This window comes from Callospermophilus lateralis, chromosome 8 (genome assembly GCF_048772815.1).
Source record: "Callospermophilus lateralis isolate mCalLat2 chromosome 8, mCalLat2.hap1, whole genome shotgun sequence".
Lineage (NCBI taxonomy): Eukaryota > Metazoa > Chordata > Mammalia > Rodentia > Sciuridae > Callospermophilus > Callospermophilus lateralis.
The window spans coordinates 108309936-108334596 of record NC_135312.1 but is presented as its reverse complement, the minus strand read 5'-3'; the positions used below and the strand labels follow the sequence as shown (position 1 = coordinate 108334596).

Sequence of the window (24661 nt, the reverse complement as noted above, 5' to 3'; positions counted from 1 at the left end):
TATTCAATGAATCTGGGACATTCTCTATCCTTGTTCCTTCTTGTCTACTCTGTTGTTAGTTCTATGCCCTCTTCTCAGAGTCACCTTTCTTGTCCATGAAAGTTGAGATTGCAACTCTATCTACTTGTCCACATTATTTTTTTCCTCCATAGCACTCATCCCCAGAATGTTATGCCTTTTTTTTTTCTTATTCTCTTTCTCTTCATCATTGTGTAAGCTGTGTCAGAGCAGGAATTTTATCAAATGATAGTCTCAATACCTCAGGACCCAGTAGAGGTCCGCTACATGGTAATAATGTAAAAATATTTTTTAAAAGATTCTATGCTTTCCCTTGATCCTACTTCCTTCCTTCACCTGGACACACAGTGATATGAAGAGACGTTTTTAGAAGAGTGTTTTATATTTAACAGATGTCTAACAAATAAAAGCTGACTTATACTTAAAAATTAATCACATCTCAGACTATATCCATAATATGTACTTATTTCTTTGCATGCACACTGACAAGGTGAGCAAGGAGCAGGTCTGTATCCAGGAATAGGTAGTTTTATTGCATAAGTTTATGTTTCTCAAAAAGTATTAGAAATTATTGAAGATTTTATATATCTTTTAAAATAAAAAATTGCATAGCAGAAATAATACATCACATAAAGTTGTGAAATGTATTCATATTTTTCTGATCTTATCTATTTTGGTAAGCTTTTTTTTTGGTCAAGTTCAGTAAGAGATAGTCTAATCATTATTATACATCATTAGAGGACAAGACTGGGAATTTCTGCTACAAAGGAGGGCTTTCTAAGTATTTATAGAAATAGGCAATTATTTTTACATGTTTTCAATGTTTGACACATTGCCTATATATAGGAGTTGGTTCAATAAAACCGTGTAAAAGGGGAGAGAATGTCTAGTTACTCCTCAAAATTGAATTTTGAAAAGAGACAAAGTGGTTAGTAAGCAACGCACACAGTTGAAATACCATTGCTTGCTTATCCCCTGACTCCCCCTACACTCCTATCTTTCTTAAGATATTTTCAGTAGGTTCTACATACTAATCTGGATAAATATGTAAATGAATATTCATGTTGATTTTTTAGATGTTAACAGTTGTCTCCTAAGGACTTAAATACTATAAAACTGGAAAATAAAGAATATTTCATGCACATTGTCAAGGAGATTGTTGGAAATTTGGAGAACAAGATAATCTTTCAACCACCCTTTAATCAGTACCCCACTGACATTCTCATTAATAAAGAAGGGACACTCTTTTGCATAGCTGCAGGGGAAGAACACTGATAAGAGTCAACCAGAGGACTTTCATTCATTGTTCACTTCAATTAATACCTGAAAGCTCTGTGGTTAAAGTGGGTTCATGGAGAATTTTCATGTACTTCTTATTTATTACTCACAACCACCTAATTTGCAAGGATAACTATGTTGTATTATCAAATGTGAAAACTTAGATCATCCTTAAGAGTTCAAGGGACTGAGCAGAGTCACAGAATTAGTAGATAGAATCATTGATAACTGGACTTTCTATGCTGATACTGAAAGTTTTATTTTTCCCAAGACTCTTCAACTTAACATTTTCAACATGATAAATGGAACAAAGATGAGTAGCCATTATCCCTACTCTCCAACAATTTATAGATGGGTGGATTTTTTAATCCATAAAACATTAAAAAATAACACTGTATAAGATCTGAATAAACATAAATGAAGGTGGGTTATTATGATTAAAAATATGTGGGAACTTTACCATATAAATTTTAAAATTATAAGCTAATAGAGAATCTTCTGAAAAATGTAGAATCTGCCCTTTTTAATCATTAAGAGAAAAATGCAAAATTCTTTCTGTGTGACAGTGACATTGACATACTGAACTAAAAAACTCTGTGTGAAGTTTGGAGAAATGTGACCTTTCAAATCTCTAAGGATTTCATAAGCTTACAAAGGATCACTTGTGCAAATACTAGACCACCTCTGCATTCAGAATCAACACCAGTTATTAATTATTCATTTACCCATTTAGATTGGTAAATAAATAGTTTTACCAAATACATTATTTTCTAAATAAATAAGTTCTGAGGATGAAACCCAGAGTCTCACACTTGCTAGGCAGGTGCTCTACTAGGAGCTAAAACCCAGCCTGAATCAATAGCTCTGCAAGTCTGGGGATCTTTCCTGCCTTAGATGAAGGGATCTGACAAAAGTTTTCACTAAAAAACTCCAGTGAATTTTATCCATGGCATCCTTGTTATTATTCCTACTCTGTTCTTTTGTCCTTTGACTAATGATGACACAGTTTATTCTTTACCCACTTCAGAGCTCTGTCATAGCATTGAGGTCTGACCTTAGTTTCATTTCTGCTGGGAGCCATTAGCCAAGTAGGTATGACAATTTCCTTGCCAGCGTACCCCCATGCTGCTTAGTGGAAGGACTCCTGGAAGGTGACCTTGCTCAAGGACCAGGGTGGATCCGTGTTTAGGGCGTTCCCGGTTTAGGATAATCCAGGTTTAGGGCATTCCCGATTTAGGAAGGTTATTCCTGCTGGGAATAGGGCGTATCCTGCTGCCTGAGTTCCTCTTGAGTTCTCATGGGATTCAGACAGTATTTTTGGGAGACAGAAGCCCAATGGAGGTGTGGATTTGGGCAGAGAACGTGGATTTCCCCAGAACGTGTTTGTAGAAGGCCAGTGTGAGATCGGGAATAAAGAATTGTTGTTTGAATCTACAAAGCTGTGAGTGGCTCGTGATTTGTGCCCAGCCAGACTGCGGCACATTTCCTTGAGATGAGGCTCATGCATGTCCACCATCTCAGAAACCGGAGTCCTCTTCCTGAACTCCAGTAAGACACTGGGATCCCTCTCAGTTTTCATTCTTTCTGAAAACTGCTACCTGTGTGATTGCATCTTTCTTTTAGGAAAAACTGAAGACCTATTATCATGGGAAGTGGCACACAATAGGTGCTCAATATTTATTGAGGGGTGGCATAACAATAAATACACCAAAATCTTGGCCTTCAATAAAATTTAGAGTCTAGCAGAGAAAAACAAAAATACAAAAATCTCGTATTACAGATACTATAATTAAAAGAAGTATAATCCAAAGCTGGCAAAATTTTTTTGTTTTTTTTTTTTCCTACTAGAAAAATCAGGAAAGACTTCTTGGAGGAATTAAGAAGAAAGGATAAGATTTAATGAAGACAACAATAACTTAGTCCAAGAATGATGAGAAACCAGATTTACATTTTCCAGAAATAATGAGTCAGGCCCTTTGTATAAGGAAGGTGTTCATATTGAAGTTTGGTAAAAGATAAGACTGAAAAATTGGATAAATGATGGATTGGAGTCTCCTCTGTTTCTCCTTTGCTAGCAAAACAATAAACCTTCTAATTCTTTTTTCTCAAAAAAGGATGTCCTTGTTATTGGATTGGCATTGGGGAAAAGGAAATTTACATTTTAGAAACTTAAAAGTATCTAGAGTTTGTTGACCAGGTAACTGACCTGATTAGAGTGAGAATTTTCATGTACTTCTTATTTATTACATAAATAATAAATAAGGACAAAGGACAGTCACTGTAGGTACTGAATGATTGTGTTAGGAAGAGGGGGGCTTATTCAAGAGGAAATAAAATGCTAATACTTCCAGGGCACTTCCCTCTCCTCCAATCTGTTTCCAAGTTTACCTGCCTCCAGGGGATGGTTCCTCATAACAAGGAATTGTTAATGAAATACCTTCTGGGCAGCTCCCTTCCTTCTAGTCCCCTGGAAGGCTTTTTTCCCACCTTTGACCATCTAAGCAAGATAAGAGGAGGAGGGGGCCTAAGAAGAAAGGATTAAAGGGGCAGGACAATCCCTCCCTCAAGCACCAACTTGGATCCCCCTCTTCTACAGAAGAGTCTCTTTCTCTCTCTTTCTGTGTGTGTGTGTGCGCGCGCGCGCGCGCGCGTGTGTGTGTGTGTGTGTGTGTGTGTGTGTTATAACCTTTCGATAAAACTTTTTGTGCTTACCTCGGGGGAAGAGGACTTGGAACACCAGTATCATCTCTGGTCTCAATATCTTAAGCCTTTTTCTATTGATAGCAGTTAACTGGACATATTAGTTGAGGAAAAGAATTTAAGGAAAGGAAACTAGTTAATTAGAAACTAATTGAATTATCTCAGCATTAAATGATTAAAGTATGTTCTAAAGTAATAGGTATGTGATTAAAAAGAGAGAGACAGAGGGAGAGAGGGGGGGAACTAAATTTAGGTGATTAACTCTTTCTTCTTAAATCTCATAAAAATTCCATAAAGATATATTTTTTTAAGTGCACAAAATTGTAACCATGGTCTACTTCATGCTTGAAAATAGCCCTTGCTGCTCTGCCACTGCAATTTACTTTTAAAATGGACATGCTTCTTTCTCTTTCTCTCTCCTTGCTCCTCCCTAATCTTTCCCATTCCCTAATCTCAGGAGAAACAGGCAAACATGTCCTAGGCAGAGTTATCTGACCTTGAGTACACACCTACCATAGGAAGGAAGTAATCCAGACTTTGGAGATGGCACCAGAAGATCTCAGAAATGACAATCTCCCAAATTAACAAGTGAATTACAGTTCCAACAGCGAACACCTGGAATGTAGCCTTTGAATCACCTGTTTAAAAAACTCCTGCTCCTTCTGATGGGCAGAATCCCAGCCTTTGGGATAGGAGCCCCTCGGTTTCTCCTTTGCTAGCAAAGCAATAAACCTTTTTCCTTTTTCTCAAAACTGTGTCCTTGTTATTGGATTTGTATTGGGAACATGGATCATGCTTTTAGCAACAAATTTACAAAAGAAAAATCAAAAGTAGGAATAAAAATCCTGAGAAAGAAAGAAAAAATGGAAAGTGCATAAGCAGGAGATGAAGTCTATGGGAAGAGAAAAGGCAGTGTCTGCAAGATGGAAGAGTAAACAATCAAGACATTCAATCGTTCTCTAGAATCCAGGAAAGACCCCAAAGAAAGAGGCATCAGGTTCCTGTGAAGCCTGGGAGGTAGGATAGGCACTCAACAGGAAGACTGGTTGAAACTTTTCTTAAGAAGCATTTAGATCAATTATGGAACCAACCTAGAAGCCCTTCAGTATATGAATGGATAGGGAAACTTTGGTATATATACACAATGGAACATTACTTAGCATTAAAAGGGCTTCAAATTATGGCATTTGCAGGTAAATGGAAGAAATTGGAGAATATAATATATAAGTGAAGCAAGCCAATCCCCAAAAACCAAAGGTTGAATGTTTTCTTTGATATGAGGATGCTGACTCATATGGGCAAATGGGGGTGGGGGGTATGGGAGGAATGGAGGAACTTTAGATAGAGCAAAGGGGAGAGAGGGGAAGGGAGCCAGCAAAGGGGTAGGAATGACAGTGGAATGTGTTAGACATCATTACCCTAAGTACATGTATAAGACATGAATGACGTGACTCTATTTTGTATCCAACCAGAGATATAAAAACTTGTGCTGTATATGTGTAATATGAAATGAATTGCATTCTGCCACCATGTATAACAAATTACAATAAATAAACATTAAAAAAAAGAAGCATTTAGATCAGCTCTTTCCATTCCCTCAAATTCCCTCTGAGACGAGGTCAGTCTTACCTTGTCTCCACTCAACAGCATGAGGTTTATTCTCTGGAGAAAATTGAAACCCAGAGACACAAAACAGAAAGATGGGAGTCCATGCCACAATTAGAGGAATTTCATAAAGACCTACACACTGAACAGTGAGACCCACATTATACGTAAGCGTCTTTCCTCACAGGTGGAAGGCTGGAGGAGTCATCTCTTTCGTACCTCGTTGGCTCAAGGAAAAAGTTTAAATTGTAGGAGGAATTATCATTGATAAAACAATTAGGGGTCTGAGTTTGTGGCTCAGTGGTACAGCACTTGCCTAGCACAGGTGAAGCACTGAATTCAGTCCTCAGCACCCACATAAAAAAAAAAAATTAAATGAATAAAATAAAGTTTAAAAAATTAAAAAAAATAGGTCTCTAATTTCCCTACAGAAAAGCCCACTAATCAACAAGCCCTGAAATCACATACAATGCTTCTGATCTAGGTCTAGGGTCCTATTTTTAAATGTCAAAAAACAGCTAAGTATGAGGACAGCCATATAACTAACTAGGAATATAGAAGCCAAGCCTGAAAAATAATGTAAAATAACTAAGGCAATGCAGGAAAAGAAAGCACTCAAAGAACCCTTATAATCAAAAGCTTTAAAGCAATAAAATTATATGACATATTCATAAAAGTTAAATATTAAGACTAACAAATTTACATGGGATAGAGGTATTCTAGCATAAAAAAAGCTCTTAGAAATTAAAATATGGAGGCACAGAAAAATTAAAATAGGAAGATTGGAATATAAAGAAGGGAGAATCTTCCAGAAGGTATGACAAAAAGACAAAATGAAAAAATAGGTAAGAACAGATAAAATTTTAAAGACTTTTTTAACTTAAGTTAAAACAATCAAATTTTAACATCTCAAAAAGAGACAGAGGAGAAAAGGAAAAGAATAAGAAAACAGTGAAGTGTTTGGGCTGAAATATCTGGAGCTATTGATTAGAAGATCTGATCAGTATCTACCACAATAATTGATAAGACATTCACAGCAAAGCACAGAACTGTAAGATTTAAAAGAATTGAAACAGAAAAGAAAAAAAAAAAACATACCATCATAATGGTATCAACTTCCCCTAATAGAAATATTGGAAGCTGAAAGAAAATGTAACCATGCCTTAAATATTCTGTGAAGAAAAACTCTCAATCTAGAACTATGAATAAACTCAGAAAAATTATCAATTACATGAGAAGGTAGAATCAAGCTTTTCAAATGTTCATATATGTAACTCTAATTTTTAAAAAAGTAAAAAATATTTTCCATACACCAATTCTCAAGAACAATCAGATGAACTTTATTAGAAAAGAATATGATCAAGAAGCATGCAGGAAGTTTCAAATTCAGATAGGACATCTAAAAGAGGAGTGAAACATATGAATCTCTCAACATGACTCAAAGGAAAAGCCCCAGAAGACAGCCAACAGCTATCTGGATCAGAGTTGTACAAAAGGATCCCTGAAAGAGAGTGTGTGTAAAGAGAGTAAAACAAAATCATTAAGTCCTATTATATGTATAAAGTGTCAAAGAAGAAGTTACTCTTCTGTCCATGTGTTTCTGCATGAAATAATGTTGAGTACATAAAAGACTTAATAAAAATTAATCAATTACTAATCCTTGAGAAAACCTAAAATAACATAAGAAAGAATATGCAATCATGGTGTTTATGGAATTTGGGAGTGAATAACATTTATCTAAAGACAATCGTAAAATGCTGACTGTGTATTTAGCCAAAAACTAAAATAATTAAGAGAATAGGGAAAGGATGAGAAAAGAAGAACATCGATATTTTGGAGAAATAAAGCTTTTTTTTTCTAAGGAAGGGAGCAAAGAACTATTACTTGAGAAATGGAAAACTACAAAATAAGATATATGCCTGCTTTTTATAGACATGGAGGTAAAACTCTGGAGAAACCTGTTAAAAATACCAAGATATTTATCTCTTGGAACAGATCTCATGGATGGAAAAAAATGTGAAAGTTATGACCCATTATTTTTGGCTATAAGCCTTGTAGAAACCAGCATAACACCACATCATGTTCAACCACAAGAATGGGAAATTATATTCCTTGTGTATATGATATGTCAAAATACATTCTACTGTCATATATAATGAAAGAGAGCAAATAAAATTTAAAAAGGTGATGAACTCATTAGTTGGCACCATCCTTCAATCTGGTTTGAGGGCAACTTCTTTTTACATCTGTGTTAGTTTTGACAGGGAACAAACCAAGTGGCTAAAAGCAGGAGGCCCCAGGAACCGCAGAACCTAAGTTGAGAAGAGCAGTCAGATGATAGCAGTGGCCACATAGAGAAATTCCTGAGCTAAGAGCATAAAATTTACAAAGAAAAGGACATTGAGATACAAATGAAAGACAGAACAAATCATTAGTAGGGCCTATGCTAAAAGAAAAACTAGAATAGAAGAAATGTGGGCTTCAAAACCAAAAATAGACAAGAAGGACAGTTTCATCTCTTTTAAAACCAACCAGTGTGAATAGTTTGGTGATATTATGAATTTAAAAATATGAAGAATGACCTCTGAACTTAAACAATTAATGAAATTTTGATATAAACCAAATTAAAACCAAAGATCAGAAACTCTAAGGTCTCATATCAAAGATAAGCTTCCCCCATTCCCCTTTCACTAAATCACTGTCAGTATCATATTATAGATGTTAGTAGTCAGGGCACTCATGTGAATAAAGGTAGGATTTTTATTTTTCACCTTTAGAAAAGTGGCAGTGATGGAAATCTTGACTGAAACCATGAATTTTTTATAATAGCCAGGTGGCTATTCAGCCAAGCACTACAAATCTATAAGCCCCAGCTGTGATCCAAGCAAGGTTAAATGAAAATAATATTTGACAGTATTTAGCCAAGCCCTACCATGCATGCACATACCACTTTCTTTAATTTATGCTTTATATAGAATTATTCATCCATACAGTAAAAACAAAAAACACATAAATACACACATAAATACAACACACATAAATACACATAAAAAACACACATAAATACAAATTCACTTTCCATTTACCAGTGGTAAAACCTCTTAATTTTATTGTTCTTCATTTCTACATAGTAACTACTTTATTTTATATTTATAATAAATCCTATCTGCTATGTGGTTGAAAGTATGTTATTATATAATTTGTACATTTTCTGTTCTTAATGGCAACAGATGGCACACATTTTTATACACATGCAAACACAGAGATATATATTATATGTGTATCTGTGTGTATATACATTTATATGTATATAAACACATTTTCATAAGTATTTCTCAACTTTAGGCTATATGCATTCACAATTTTGTGTTATACTAGCATCAAAGTTATTAACAACTTTGTAAGAAAATTTGTAATTACTTTAGTTTAAATTTTTCATTACTTTATTAGGTAGAAATGTATCCAACATGGAATTACTTTGTTCTAAAATGTAAATATTTGTATGATTTCATTAGACAATGTTGTACTGCATTCATCCTCAAATAGCGTGCCAAATCATATTTTCACCATTACTATTTTAATTACTTAGAATATTAATTTTTTTTCAAATTACATCCAGTATAGTGATTAATCCAGACATTTATTCTGTGGAACCAGTGGCATTAACTCTAAAGCAAAGTTATTGTTTTGCATATGCACTGGAAATCTTTAAATATTGGCTCTCCATAAATATTTAATTAAATGATTAAGTAGATTTTTAACTGGAGAAGATATCACTAGAGGGCAGCAAAGCTCAGAGAAAAGACATGAATTCAAATGCTGATTCTTAACACACCTTCATGAAATGAATGAATATTCTAGAGATACCAAAGAACTGGTGCTTTCCCAAAAAAGTTCTGTGAATCTTAAGGTCTTGGCTCTTGCATCAGCTTGGAATAAAAAGTTGTGCTTTCCTAGCAGCTTTCGGAAAGCTGGCTACCATTTTTATTTGGTTATCAGTGAACGATGAATATTTTAAGGCATTCTTAAAGAATGAAAGCTTCATAACTTCCCAACAATTATGGCAATTCAATTGTTTTAAAGAAATAATTATGAAGTGGGTTGATATTTATGTGAGATTTCTGCTTCTTCAGAGAGACTAAATATCTCCTAAAAAGTTTTTCAGCAGTAAACATGAAACAGATTTCTATCTCTTTAAACATGTAGTTATTTTCTGAGTCTATAAGAAACATACACATGTTTATGAAAGCAAAATATTACGTAATTTATGCTTTTGGTGTCTACTACTGCTAGTAGGAGTTATTTTGAAGTATTTTCAAATATATTAATCAGAAAATCCATTAATAACCTATTGTTTCCTTTTTGAACTCTCAAAATTTATATATTCATATTGAAAATTTTGTGCAAGGAGCATTCTTTTAATATTGGAAGGGAATATTCTGGACTATATTTTAATTATGAGTGATATACACTACTCTTACTTTGCATTTCAAAATTTATGTTAAAATGCATCAGAAGTCCTAATTCTTTTTAACTTATATTTAAACTTACATTTGCATTTATTTTATGCTGAATTTAGTTTCATGCCTTAAGTTTTTGTTTCTTCAGTTTCTTCTGGGATATATTTTTCTTGTCTGCAACCCCCTCTTCTGATTTGGGTACCATGTGTTGCTTTTCAGTGAGAATCATTTCATTGTGGCAGGAGAGCTCACACATGAGCTCATGAGCTCTCTAACTATGGTGGAGCATCTTTGGTGCTTTGTTCACCTGAATATGTTCAGTAACCAGAGAATCTACATCTAAACTCTGGCTCTTTGCATCTTTAAGGATGTTCAGCAAAAATTCATCACACTTTTTTGGCCACCAACCCTGCATCCAACCCCACCGTTTGACCTGGGCACACCTACCAAATCCCCATTGTAACACCAGAATGGCACACATTGCTTCCTTTAAAAAAAAAAAAAAAAAAAGTTTTAATTAGCTATACATAACAGTAGAATGCACTTATATACTTTGATATATCATACATAGATGGGATATAATTTCTCATTTTTCTGAGAATGCATATTGTAGAATCACATTGGTCATATAGCCACATACATACATAAAGTAATAATGTCTATTTCATTCTACTATCTTTCTTATCCCCACATCCCCTACCTTCCACTCCTTTCACTTCCCTCTACCTAATCTAATGCTATTCTTTTTTTTTTTGCATTACAATTTTTAATACACATATGTACCACAATTTTTGTATCTCTGTTTGTATATAAAGTATGTTGACACCCAATTTAAGTTTCATACATGTACTTTCTATAATGATGTCCATTGCATTCCACCAACCTTGCTAATCCCCTGCTCCCTCCTTTTCCCTCCCACCTCTTTCCTATCTAGAATTTATCTATTCCTCCCATGCTCTCCCTCCCAATCCCACTATGGGTCAATCTCCTTATATCAGAGAAAATGTTCTGTATTTGTTTTTGGGGGGATTGACTGACTTCACTTAGCATCATCTTTTCCAATGCCACCCATTTACCTGCAAATGCCATGGTTTCGTTCTTTTTTAAAGCGGAGTAAAATTCCATTGTGTATATATGCCACATTTTTTTATCCATTCATCCACTAAAGGGCATCTAGGTTGGCTCCACAGTTTAACTATTGTGAATTGTGCTGCTATAAACATTGATGTGGCTGTGTCCCTGTAGTATGCTGTTTTTAAGTTCTTTGGGTATAGTTCAAGGAGAGGAATAGCTGGGTCAAATGGTGGTTCCACACCCAGTTTTCCAAGGAATCTCCATACTGCTTTTCAAATTGGCTGCACCAATTTGCAGTCCCACCAGCAGTGTATGAGTGTACCTTTTCCCTGCATACTCGCCAACACTTATTGTTGTTTGTCTTCATAATAGTTGCCATTCTGGCTTCTTTAAAGTGACATCTTTCAGATACTTGGTGGCTTTTTAGATATGTTCACCCTTGATAGCCAGGGTAGTTTCTCAGGTATTCTTAAAGTGAAGATGAAGATTTAAACCTCTTGATTGGCATAATTTTGTGGGATTTTATGGGTCAAAAGAATAGCTAAATATTTTCGTCTTCCTGGAAGCCACCCTAGGCAACCCAGAAATCCTAATTATTTAGCATTATATTAGTGTTTTTCTAGTGGGTTTCAAGATTCTGGAAAACATCAAATTTTATAGAGGTTCTTTGAAATAAAACACACAAAGGAACACAATTCTAGCACTGTTAATTAATAGTAGAAAATAGAGTTTATTTCTTAATGTCATCACTCCAATATTGACCTTGACAATGTGACATTGACATGATTGTCTATTAAATATCCCAGTGGAGTTGTAGTTTGTTCCTTTAAATTAAAAGCTTGAGGAGAAACAAAAGAGATTTGTCAAACAAGTAGATGTATTTGAAGCTTAGAAGTGACTGGTCCATTGGAGAATTGAGAAAAATACAAAAATTTTAAAATAAAAATTCCTCAATATCATTACAAGTTTTACATCTACCTGTAATTTTGAGGGTTCAAAGTTTTCTTAGATGAAACATAAACAGAGAAAAAAAAGAGTAAAATACATGGAAAACCATTTCATTATGACTGCAAAACTTAACATTTTAACCAAAATGTTAATGACTCCCAAATCCATTTTCCAGCCCATATTTCCCCCATAACCAAACAGTTGTATATTTATTCCAGCGTTCAAATGCTTTGAAATACTTCCAGGTCAATGTATTCAAGGCTGTATTCATCACTTTGCCATCTAAATCTGCACTTCCTCTTCTTTGATCTTCTTTAAGTTGTCACATCCCACCTTTTCACCTAAGCTAAATAACCAAAAAAATCAACCTTGATCATTTCTTCTTCCTCATATCCTTAAATAAACTATCCACCAAGCACCATTACATTTTAATTTAAAATATTTCTTAAATCTTTTTCTCCCTTTAGAGATCTGCTTATGTCACCTCTAATAACTTCTTACTTGTGCTACAGCCAAGTTCTCTAAAAACATCATCTGATCAGAATGCTAATACAGATTTCATTGCTCAAATACCTGCAATAAGTCTCCATTCATCTACATAACAAAGTCCAAATGTTTTCCTATGACATACAAGCTGGCAATTATTTTGTGTTTAAAGCATATTCCTGATTGATATTTGTTGAGCCAAAAGGAATGCAATGCTCCGTATTCCTCTGTTACACAGGGTGTTGACACAGAATTGGAATTGTTGTTGGGACTATAGCAAAGTATATAAGTTGAGAAAACTATGCATAGACATCTATGTCAGATTTATATATTTTTTTCAGCTTTGAAGGAAAGCCTCACAAAAAAACAAGCAGAAAAGTCAGTGGTCCTGACAAAAATTAATGAGGCAAATGTTGCTCAAATATCTGCCAGAAACAACCCAGAGAAGAATGGAATTGTGTTGGAGATTTACAGATTTAAACCCAAAGACACTATTAGAGTCCAAAGACACTATTTCTGTCTCTTAGCTACATTCTTTTTCCTTCATATTCCCCTTTCAAAAAGCAATCAGCTCTGAAAAAGACAAAATCCAGGAGACTTTTATAAACAATGAACAGTCATGGCTGGACATTTCCTCTGAAGAAAAAGTGGAAACCAAAACAAAGGCACTTTCATCTACTGTTTGCACTTGGTAAACTACCAGGATTAGGAAAGATCTTTGATTTGTTCATTCATCTCACCCTGTGTCTGAGTGCCCATAGAAAGGGTTTACAGAGCTAAATTGCTCATTTCTTGTCCCATAAAAATCAAGCCATTGCAACTCTTGGAGATTAATTGAAACACCATGAGCAGGGAGGATGAAGTAGCCTGCTAGCCAGGAAGGAGTCCAGGCCAAATAAATTAGTCTTTCATTAGATCTTAAACATGCTAAAAGGAAAAAGATCATCTACTTGCTTCTCAGTGGATGCTGGATTTCTGAATATTTTTCAGATTTGTTTGATTTTCCATTGAAGCCATGTGACTTAGAATCACCTTCAGTTGGTCCAACTATAAAGAAATTTTCTCTTCTATTTTGTTATACATTTTAAAATTTGCCTGAACAATCTTAGTTTTGTCTTTCAGTTTGATCATTTAGTACTCTATGTGTCTATTTCCTCTATGGTACGTAAACAGTTATATGACATAAACATTACATGTGGATTTATATGAATTCAGACATATCCATGTAACAATCCCTATACTTGATATAAAACAGGAAAAAGAAAATCTACAACAAGCCACTGGACTATCCCAAATTTTGCATAGCTAGTAGAGAAGACATCAGTGTAGGAAAGATTAAATAACACCATAAAATACCAATATAAGGTAAGCAGCAGATGATTAGGTGATAGAAATTTTGTTCATTTTAAAATAACTACTAAAATCTTGTGTTCATACCCATGCTGTGCAACTTGTCTTTCTCCTACATTTAATCTATTTACTCAACACAATGGTAAAGAGCTCAAGATTTGATTATGTCTCTTCCCATTTTAAATTATGCCATTTTTCTTTCTTCCATTGAATATCAGCTGACTGCTCTTGATTTTCTTGCTCAGGAAGAACTTAACTAGACACCCTAAGAATTTCTCATTCTTTATGTTCCCATATTTTATTAATTTTTAGATTTTTTATACCTAAAACTCACTATCAAGGTTTTAAGTTTTGTGTTAGATGATTTGTGGGGAGGATTTCAGGCAACAAGGATTTGCTCTGGATTAGAGGCTGTCAGGAGCAGAGGGAATTCTCTGACTGTTCATCCTAATAAATCTTCTCTGGAAAGAGGAAAAACTAGCCTGGGAGGAAGGCTACAAGTGGGAAAGGAACAGCAGACATCTCACATTTGCCAGGATGGGGGTATGTTTGGTATTTTATGGCTTGGACAGTATTTATGTTTTGTCTGTGTTCCAACATGACTACAAGTGGGTTTGCTTTTGTCTTGATTTATCCTAGTCACAGAATGACCTTGTCTGATGTTGATGTCCTGTGAAATTGTTTATGACCAAAAGAAAAACACAAGTCTTAACTCCAAGTGTCAGGTCAGCTTGTCATGCCATTCTAGCTGACCAGAACAGGTCAGTCCCACATGTCAGGGGCTGTTTTTCTCATTCTCAGTTTCCCCTCTCTGCCAAGTAGAATGAAGGTGAGGTGATATTAATCCATGATGACTGTATTTTTACCATCACTGAGATTTTGCTGATCAGGAGCTTTCTTAGAACATGAACTGTAGTTGGATCTGAATTCATCACCTAATCATTTTGTTGCAGAATGAGATATGGTACACTCAGAATACAACCATTCCTTACAATAGCAATTGAAACTCAGAAAAGAACATACCTGCCAACTATAATGTAAAGCAATGATCAGATAACAAAATAATGTTTACTCCTTGATACAAGTTTTGAGGCCCAGCTTCAGATTCTAAAACCAAGGCAAAAAATCCACCTGTGCTTGTAGAAAAACACAAAACTTGTTTTTTCCTTAGCTTCATCTTCTGTTTATGTGTTTCTTTTGTAGTACACAGGTGTAGCTATGGTATAAATCTTTCTTTGGTTAGTTAACAGGAAAGAAAAAAGGTATAAATTGTAAACCTTTACTAATGAGTTTAGACTCATTTGTTGGCCATTCAGAGTAGAAATTGTATCTTTCTGGCTTTTGCTAGGGCCAAAGTCAAGTTTTGTACTATTTTGCTAGTATATTATCCCAAATATGAAAATAGTAGCTCACATAATATGTATGAAGTAGGAGTCAGTAATTCCTTATGAGAGGTTTTGATATCCTGCATCTAATTAATCCATGAATTATAAGATTACATCATCTTCTGAAGGGGAGGCTTCCAGGAGGTGAGGGGATCTTTGAGACAAGATGATCAAAGGTAACTCAGTCATCCCAGATAGTGGGAAATTGAATAGGAGTGTTAGGCAGGCTTGGGTGTGTTTGAGGCAGATGCTTAACAACTGAAAGTTAGACTGATTAGACTGCCTGTGTTCAGCTATTAGAATACAATTATGGTACATGTGGTATTTGGGTTTTATGAAGTTGGGATATTGACAATGATGGCAAGAAGGTAAGAGGGTGCTTTGGTTTGGATGTGGTTTGTCCCCCAAGGGCTTGTGTCAGAAGCATGTCCCCATCCCCCCACCCCCCACCCCCAGCCCTGGGATGGCAATGTGGGAAGTGAAATGGAACTTTGGGGAGGTGAAGACTAATGAAAGATCTTTCAGTCTCTGGGAGTGTGCCCTAGGAGGGGATTGAGATGACTTCTGTGGGTTCCCTAGGTTGGTTCTTATGAGAGGGCTGATATAAAAGAATAAAATTAACAAACTTGACCACTGCACATCCTTTTCAACTTCTTGTCTTGTGATGTGATCTCAAGCGCCCACAGGTGCTCCCTCCATTGTGATGCTTCATCAGGGACTGAGCTGATGCCATCACCATGTCCTTGCACATTCATAACTCTGAGCTAAATAAACATTTTTAAAATAAAGCTATCATGCCTCAGGTACTTCATTGCAGTAACAGAAAATGGACTAGTTGCAAAGGTAATAAATGTCTGCAATTGGTTATGATCAACCTTTGAATCTAATCTAGGCTAAAAGCTAAATGAAAAGGGAAAAATAGGAGAGGAGTGATCTGTATTCCTTCTAACAATAGTCACCGGGGGATTAGTGGAGAAATTGAACAAGAAGGATAAAAAGTAGGGCAATGTAAGATTTAGTTTTGAATGAAACGAGATTATAGGGTAGAACCACAGAAGCGAATGACTATTGAAGAGTAGGGGAACACACTGGAATCAAATTGGGATTTTTCTCTTCCCCATTTTTTAAAAGCTTTGACAAGTAGTGAGTACTGCATTTTATCAAACACATTTCAGCTTTTTGAAAATGAGATACTTTTTTTCTCATTGGATTTGATATTTCTAATATTTAACCATTATCCCATGGAATACAAACATTTGAAAACAGTGATTTTTTTTAAATAATTTGTTTTATGTAATTTGTTAGGGTTTTATTTTGAATTTTCATGTTTAGAATCATAAAAGTGATTATACTTTCCAGGCTTTACTATCCCCAAAGCCTCATCACATAAATTTCCATTCTTTTCTATCCTCTTGACCACATGATTTGTCATGGAAATGTTAAATCTGGGCTTTGTACTTTCATAATGTCATCTGTTATAATTCAGTTTTATGTGGAAATAATTTTTCAGTGTGTGTTTTTCATTTTATTTCTTAGTATATTTTAGAACTTAAGTATTTTCCACAAAATATGTCATTTCATAGAAATACTCAAATGCATTAACACTGAGAAGTGTATAATATTCTCATAATTTTTAATCTCCTACATATATGTTGTTATATTACTACTTTTCTTGAAAAAAAAAATTTCATGATTAGAGTTCCTAGAAGTTTATCTTCTCTATTTTTCCCAAAGAATCAATTCTTATGTTTCTTTTGCAGATCTGGTATTTTTTATTGTTTTCTATTTTATTTATTTTAACTCTGTTCTTCCCTGTTTCTTTTCTTCTTCCCTTCCACATGGCATGTTTGTGTGTGTGCCTGTGTGTAGCATTCTTTTTTTTTTTTTTTTCACCATTCTGTGTTGAAGTTTTGGTATATTTTTGTGCTAGTGTTTGACCATGGGATTACATTAACTTTAGCGTTGAACCAATTATGTTATTTTTTAACATAAGGTTCTCCTTCTTATCCTGTAACATAATAATTTTAATCACTTTATTTTTACCTTAAAAGTCATTTAGATGGGAGTGTGATTTTTAAACAAAATGTTTTTGCTTTGTAAACCTTTCCACCTTTGAATTTTGTCAGGGTTTTATTTCTATGTGTGCATTAAAACAGTCTGTCATTTGTCACAGTATGGATGAACCCAGAGGGCTTTATGCTAAGTAAAATAAGCCAGGCACAGAAAGACAAATACTGCAATTCAATTAAAGTGAAATTTTAAAAAAATGAACTCATAGAAGTAGAGATGTGGTTACCAGGGGCTAGGGAGGGAAATTGGGGATGTTGGTCAAAGGGCAAAAAATTTCAGTTGGATAAAAGGGATAGTTCAAGGGATCTATTGTGCATCATAGTGCCTGAAGTTAACAACAGCTATTGTATGCTTGAGAACTGCTAGGAGAGCAAATTTAAGTGTACTTATCACACACAAAAACCAATATGTAATTTGTTGTAAAAACAGAGGAACATTTTTGGACCACTTTCTCTGTGCTGGCATGTTCGACTAGATCTTTCAAGGAATTAACTCATTGACTTTTTACAAAATCTTATTATGTGTATCTAAATATTCTGTTTAAAAAATAGTAAGAGAAACTTTAAAAAGCTACCAAATTTGCCAATTGCCACCCTTCTAGCAAGCAATACTGGTGGCATAACTCAGAGAGTTCCACCACCTAGATCACATGCAGGCTCGTTGCAAAACTTAAGGACAATCTTGTCAATGAATGCAAAGCTTCAAAGTGATAAATTACAGTCAAAAACTAAATATATAAATATGTGAATTGATACATGTGTTAGTTAGTTTGATTCAGCCATTCTTCAAGGTATGTATATTTCTTTTTTTATTATTCGTTGTTCAAAACATTACAAAGCTCTTGACATATCATATTTCATACATTTGATTCAAGTGGGTTATAAACTCCCATTTTTATCCCTTATACAGATTGCAGAATCACATCTGTTACACATCCACGTTTTTACATACTGCCACACTGGTGTCTGTTGTATTCTGCTGCCCTTCCTACCCTCTACTATCCCCCCTCCCCTTCCCTCCCCTCCCATCTTCTCTCTCTACCCCATCTACTGTAATTCATTTCTCTCTCTTGTTTTTTTTTATTTTCCCTTTCCCCTCACTTCCTCTTATATGTAATTTTGTATAACAATGAAGATTTCCTTCCATTTCCATGCAATTTCCCTTCTCTCTCCCTTTCCCTCCCAACTCTCATCCCTGTTTAATGGTAATCTTCTTTTCATGCTCTTCTTCCCTGCTCTGTTCTTAGTTGCCCTCCTTATATCAAAGAAAACATTTGGCATTCGTTTCTTAGGGATTGGCTAGCTTCACTTAGCATAGTCTGCTCTAATGCAATCCATTTCCCTGCAAATTCCATGATTTTGTCATTTTTTAGTGCTGAGTAATACTCCATTGTGTACAAATGCCACATTTTTTTTATCCTTTCATCTATTGAAGGGCATCTAGGTTGGTTCCACAGTCTAGCTATTGTGAATTGTGCTGCTATGAACATTGATGTAGCTGTACTCCTATAATATGCTCTTTTAAGGTCTTTGGGGAATAGTCCAAGAAGGGGAATAGCTGGGTCAAATGGTGGTTCCATTCCCAGCTTTCCAAGGAATCTCCATACTGCTTTCCAAATTGGCCGCACCAATTTGCAGTCCCACCAGCAATGCACAAGTGTACCCTTTTCCCCACATCCTCGCCAGCACTGTTGTTGTTTGACTTCATAATGGCTGCCATTCTTACTGGAGTGAGATGGTATCTTAGGATGGTTTTGATTTGCATTTCTCTGACTGCTAGAGATGGTGAGCATTTTTTCATGTACTTGTTGATTGATTGTATGTCCTCCTCTGAGAAGTGTCTGTTCAGGTCCTTGGCCCATTTGTTGATTGGATTATTTGTTTTCTTGTTGTTTAATTTTTTTTTGCATATTTCAAAGTATCACATTATATGCTGCAAAAATACACATTTTTTAACATTTTTTTTAAAGATAGAGAGAGAGAATATTTATTTTTTAGTTTTTGGCAGACACAACATCTTTGTTTGTATGTGGTGCTGAGGATCCAACCCGGGTCGCACGCATGCCAGGCGAGTGCACTACCGCTTGAGCCACATCCCCAGCCCCCAAAAATACACATTTTTATTTTGTTGATTAAAATGTTTTAATTTGTTTTAAAAAGTTAAACCAAAGTGGTATGCAAGGAAGAAACTAAGAGTCATTGTAAGTCCTTTTATATGCATAACCCTGAAATATCTCACTAACCTCACCCCACTAAAGGAATAGTCTCTACCAGAGAACTTTCATTTTGATTTTTTTTAATTGTAAATTGCTGACTTTTTTTTTTTTTACAAAATTTACTCAAAAAAAATCAACAGACTGTTAGAGTTGATAACTTACAGTAATAGGCAGAAACAACAAAGGATTGAAAAATACTATTATCACTGTCTTCAAGGGATTTAAAGTATAGGTGGCATGACAGTAGTAATTATGCATAGGTGCTGATGTTGTGAGAATAAAACAATACTACTAAAATCTGTATAATGCTTTGAATTTTATAATGGATACTTGACAAGTGCCAATTTTATGGCTGAATTCTTGGACCAATCACAGCATGATTTGTTTTTTAGTGTCAGTAATTATACAGAAAGCCATGAGAAAATAACTCATTGTATCCACAAGAAATGGATGATATAAAGACGTTGCACAGCTTCATACTGTCTTCCTGAGAACCTGCAATACAAACCACAAAACCAGTAATGTCCTAGGGCTCTGTTTAGGTGATAACCCTGGTCAGATAAACACCTAGGAGGGAACTGACTTAAAAAGAGTGTTTCTTAAAGTGGAAGTAACTGTGTTAGAGTTAAAAACTTATTTATGATATTTGTGTATGGAAGACATTCAAGAGGGTTTTGATAAATAAAGTTGGAGTGTCTCAAATGTTATAGCACTAACTGAAAATTTGACTCATTTGGGCATCGTATCATAAACTTGGATAAATTGTCAAAGTCTTCATATACGCTTGTTACTCAGTTGCTTTATTTCCAAATAATAATATCCTGTTATGTTTGATTATTAATCCAAATTTATTTCCTACCTGTAAAAAAATTCCATAGTATTTGTGTGTGCATTTGTTTAACTTGTGGACAAGATTTATATACTGGTGAAAAAAAAAGTAAACCCTCTTTTGCAACTCAGAACTCATGTTTCAGTAAGAATTTTGATATACATTGAAAAATATTGTAGACAAAAAAGAAAAATAAATCCAGTTCTCATTTATTCATTAAAAGGCACATACTACCATGAATGCATTCAAACATTGCCGAAAAGCTGAACATTCAGTTTTCCTCAGAGTGACAGTCTGTGTGCTAGTTCTGTGAATTCACAAAGAGATTTATATTTTTATGGTTGTTGTTTCTCAATCCCTTTTATAGTCACTTCTTCCTTTCCCAATAAACAATGGTATACTCTGGAATTCTAGCCTAACATCCTTCTTTTTTTTGACTGTATTTTCTATGTAGGCAAGTTCATAATTCTGGTTCAAATGCTTCCCACCAATCTTCCACACTGTATCTGAGCAATCTTTCAAATTCATAAGTTAAATTATTCAAGAATCTAATGATAACTTTTGAGCAACCACTATGTGTACAGCAGAATGTTAGGACTGAGAACACAAAAATAAAATAAAATACCATTCCTGCAATTGTGGAATTAGAAATCTCCTAGGTCCTCATTTTTTAGCAGCATTCAATAACTCTCCCTTGCCACAAAATATGTCCAAACTTTTCAGGCCTCCACAGATGCACTGGTCACCATACAATGGATACTTTGTATCTTCCATGCCGACCCCCCCCACCCGCCCTCTCTCAACTTCTTGAACTCCTGGAAATCAACTGCATCTCACTCACTGCAAGCACTTTTCTAAAACAGAGGCCTGTGAGTCAGAATTGGCTAATAAATACATTGAATTTCCTGGGCCACTGTGATTAATTTAAGTGTGAAAAAAAAATTATATATATATATATATATATATCAGACAATTTTTTTCCTTCATCTAGTCATACAGATTGGTAGGAAATGACTATATGGTCCAAGTTGGTCCAATTAGAAGGAATCTTGAGACTCAAATGGGATATAAAGATTTTTCCACTGCATTTGAACTTGGGAAGATGTCAGTTGAAGTTACTCGTGTCATATGTGAACACACAAAAGAAAACTTATTGTATTACTAGGGTTTGATCAGTGAAATTGAACAGATTTTTCAAAATAAGGGAACAATTACAAAGCAAAAACCTAACATAATTGTTGAGACTGATGAAGAAATCCACAGACATTGCCTCTCTAGTGATAGGTCTGAACGTGGCATTTAGGAAGAAAAGCTGGGCATAAAATAGGAGAGAATGAGATTAAAATTATACCTCTGAAGACATGAGAACCCACAAAGATAAATGGATACAAGAGAAAAAGTGAGAATGAGAGCCTGTCTCTCACCAGCCCCAATCCCAACAACATGAGCACCTTGTTCAAGAAGCTCCACAGTGCTACACACCTCTTACACAGACCCAATCAATTTGTTTTGCCTGCTTACTCAATTTTTTTCAGATATTTGTTTTTAGAAAGAATTATACAGGGGCTGGGATTGTGGCTCAGTGGTAGAGCGCTTGCCTAGCTCGTGTGAGGTACTGAGTTCAATCCTCAACACCACATAAAAATAAAGATACTGTGTACATCTACAACTAAAAAAAAAAAATTTTTAAAAAAGAATTATATAGTACAGATGCAGGGAGGCTACCTCCACATATCATCCTTCCATTTCCTTAACTCCCTCTCCAACATATAAGTAAGTATTTGGCACTCTATTTTTGATATATCTCTTTTCTGTGTGTATTTTAATTGACAAGTTATAATTATGTATATTTATGAGGTAAAATGTGACTTTCAAAGCTTATTCTGAAACTTCACTTTCACTTCCTAAATCTTTCTCACATTTCACTTGTGCAAACACTTACCTGGACTCACAGAAGGAAGGGAACCATGATTCCAGTTTTATGAGATTGACCCAATATGAAATAATGCCCTATTTGAGGAAGGAGACAACACAGAAGTCGTGACACTTAAACATGAACAAAACAAAATGTGATCCTGTTAGCATCCCCCGGGGTTGAGCAAACCCTCAAGTTTTCAGTTTTATATATCAATAAACTCTTTATGAGACTCTTTGAACTGTGTCTTTCTCACTTGTTCTCAGAACCTACAAAATCTGGTACTGATAATGGAACATTACAAATGGTGGACTCCGAATCTATCACAGGCAGAATCAAGAAAAGAGCAGGGCTCTAATAGACCTGGACTGAGCAGATGATAACTCTTGCAATTTGGTTACAAAAATTACAAATAGGCAAATACACACCTATGTTAGCTTGGTTTTCTGAACTTGTCCCCACTTAGGCAAGAGTACAAATGGCTTTTTATAAAAAATGTAGAATTAGAGAGTGTGCTCTCTAGTTCTGTTCCTATTTTTTTTTAAAGGACAAGCTTTTTATTAAATTGGTTTAGTCAAGTGCAGACAGGGGCTGGGGTAAATGTTTTTACTAAGAAATTCATTTCTTTCCTGAGATTTTCTATTCAAGCCTGCTGAGAAATTTGAAGGTTTAAAAAGCTCTTCTCCAAGGAAAGCTATTGCCAACAAAAGCAAGAATGTAGGAAAGAGCAGAAGATTATATTAAAACCTGCACATTGCCAAGCTTCTGGGACCAACTGATCCTCCTGTCTAAGCCTCCTTAACGCTGGGACTACAGGTACAACCAGCTAAAGCATCTATTTAAAAAATATTTAGAAAGGGGGATGATTACCTCTCAATAAAGCCACCATATGGATATAAATAGGTACAAGAATCTGAGTGGTAGTGTTTCTTTCCCTAGTCTGAGTATTAAACTGTCCAAGGCAGGCAGGGGTACAGATACTTTGGGATGGGAGTGGGGGAGTGGGTGAGCAGAGCAATGTAGTAGGCAGGTATTGAGAAAGCTGTGGGAGTTTACTTTAAAACAACAACTGGTTTGAGGATATTTCTGGCCATTGGTACTAGCCTGTGGAATTGCCTAAAAGGCACAGATTGGAAATCCACATATGTTTTCAGGGACTTGCCTTACCAACACTGGAAAATAACAGGCTGCAATTAAAATGACTAAAGTTCATCTCAAATTCCTAATCCTATTGCAAAAGGCATGGGAATAGCTCATATTCATATCTCCCATATAACCACTGAGGACAAAAAAAGAAAAATAAACCATGAAGAAGAGCAGATCCAGGGCAACTGATTAATATCTACTGACAAAAGAAGTTATTCTAATGACAAGAAACAGGGCAAAGAATTCTTTTCAAGTCAAATATGATATATGGCAGGAACTCTTGGCTCCTGTATTTTACTTCCCATTCTCTCATCCCAATGGGGGTTTTATTGCAGATATTTCTATTCTCTATCAATGTGTTTTGCATATAATGGGACTTGTATGTTGCTAAACTCTGTTGGTTTGTTAGGCCATAAGGAACTATACCAGCCCTCATGGATCCATATTAACCACAGACCACAGACCTGGAGCTGAATATAATAGCTGAAAAAGTAAATTTAGGAAAAAAATCTGTTTATATGTTAGGTTGTGCTATGTTTTGGTGAGTTTCTTCCAAAAATCCATATGTTAAAGACCTCTTCCCCAGGGTGAAGATTTGGGAGGTGTAGGGGACCTTCAAGAAGTAGAGCCTACTGGGAAGGCCTTAGGTCATTGGAGGTTTGCCCTCTAAGGGGATTTTTTGGGACCCTAGTTTGTCCACTCACACACTTAGCTTCCTGGCTCACAAGGTACACAATTTGCTTTTCTATGATTTATTTGTTTCTGTCATAATCTGTCACCCTTGTCAGAGACCCAAAGCAATGGAGCTCCACTCCTCCTTGGACTGGACCCTCCAGAACCACGAGACAAAATAAACCTTTTCTCAAAAGTTAGTTTTCTTGGACATCTTGTTATAGTAACATTAATCTGACTAATACAAATAGCCAAAGGAATGGACCTTGTTGTTTTTATGCTGCCAGGGCCCATGACCCCTATGTTATTCAAGTGGGGTTCTATCTTCAGCTTCAGAGGTGGGATAGCCAAATATTGCACTGAAATTCAGAATCATTAATAAGAAGGGAACAAATTGCTCCAATCAAAATGAATTACACATCAAGCTTGGGAGTGACCAAGGAGAGATGTCCTCCAGATTTGATCTATGCAGGACGTAGGTCAGACAATATCTGACCAAATACTATTCTA

General features: G+C 35.3%; 1 non-coding gene across 1 annotated transcript; it reads left to right on the top strand.

The window, feature by feature from the left end:
* The first annotated feature begins 20465 nt into the window (after positions 1 to 20465).
* On the top strand, positions 20466 to 20593 carry LOC143406599 (small nucleolar RNA SNORA40). The gene has a single exon (XR_013092243.1). It is a non-coding gene; the product is annotated as a small nucleolar RNA SNORA40 (small nucleolar RNA).
* The last annotated feature ends 4068 nt before the right edge of the window (positions 20594 to 24661 follow it).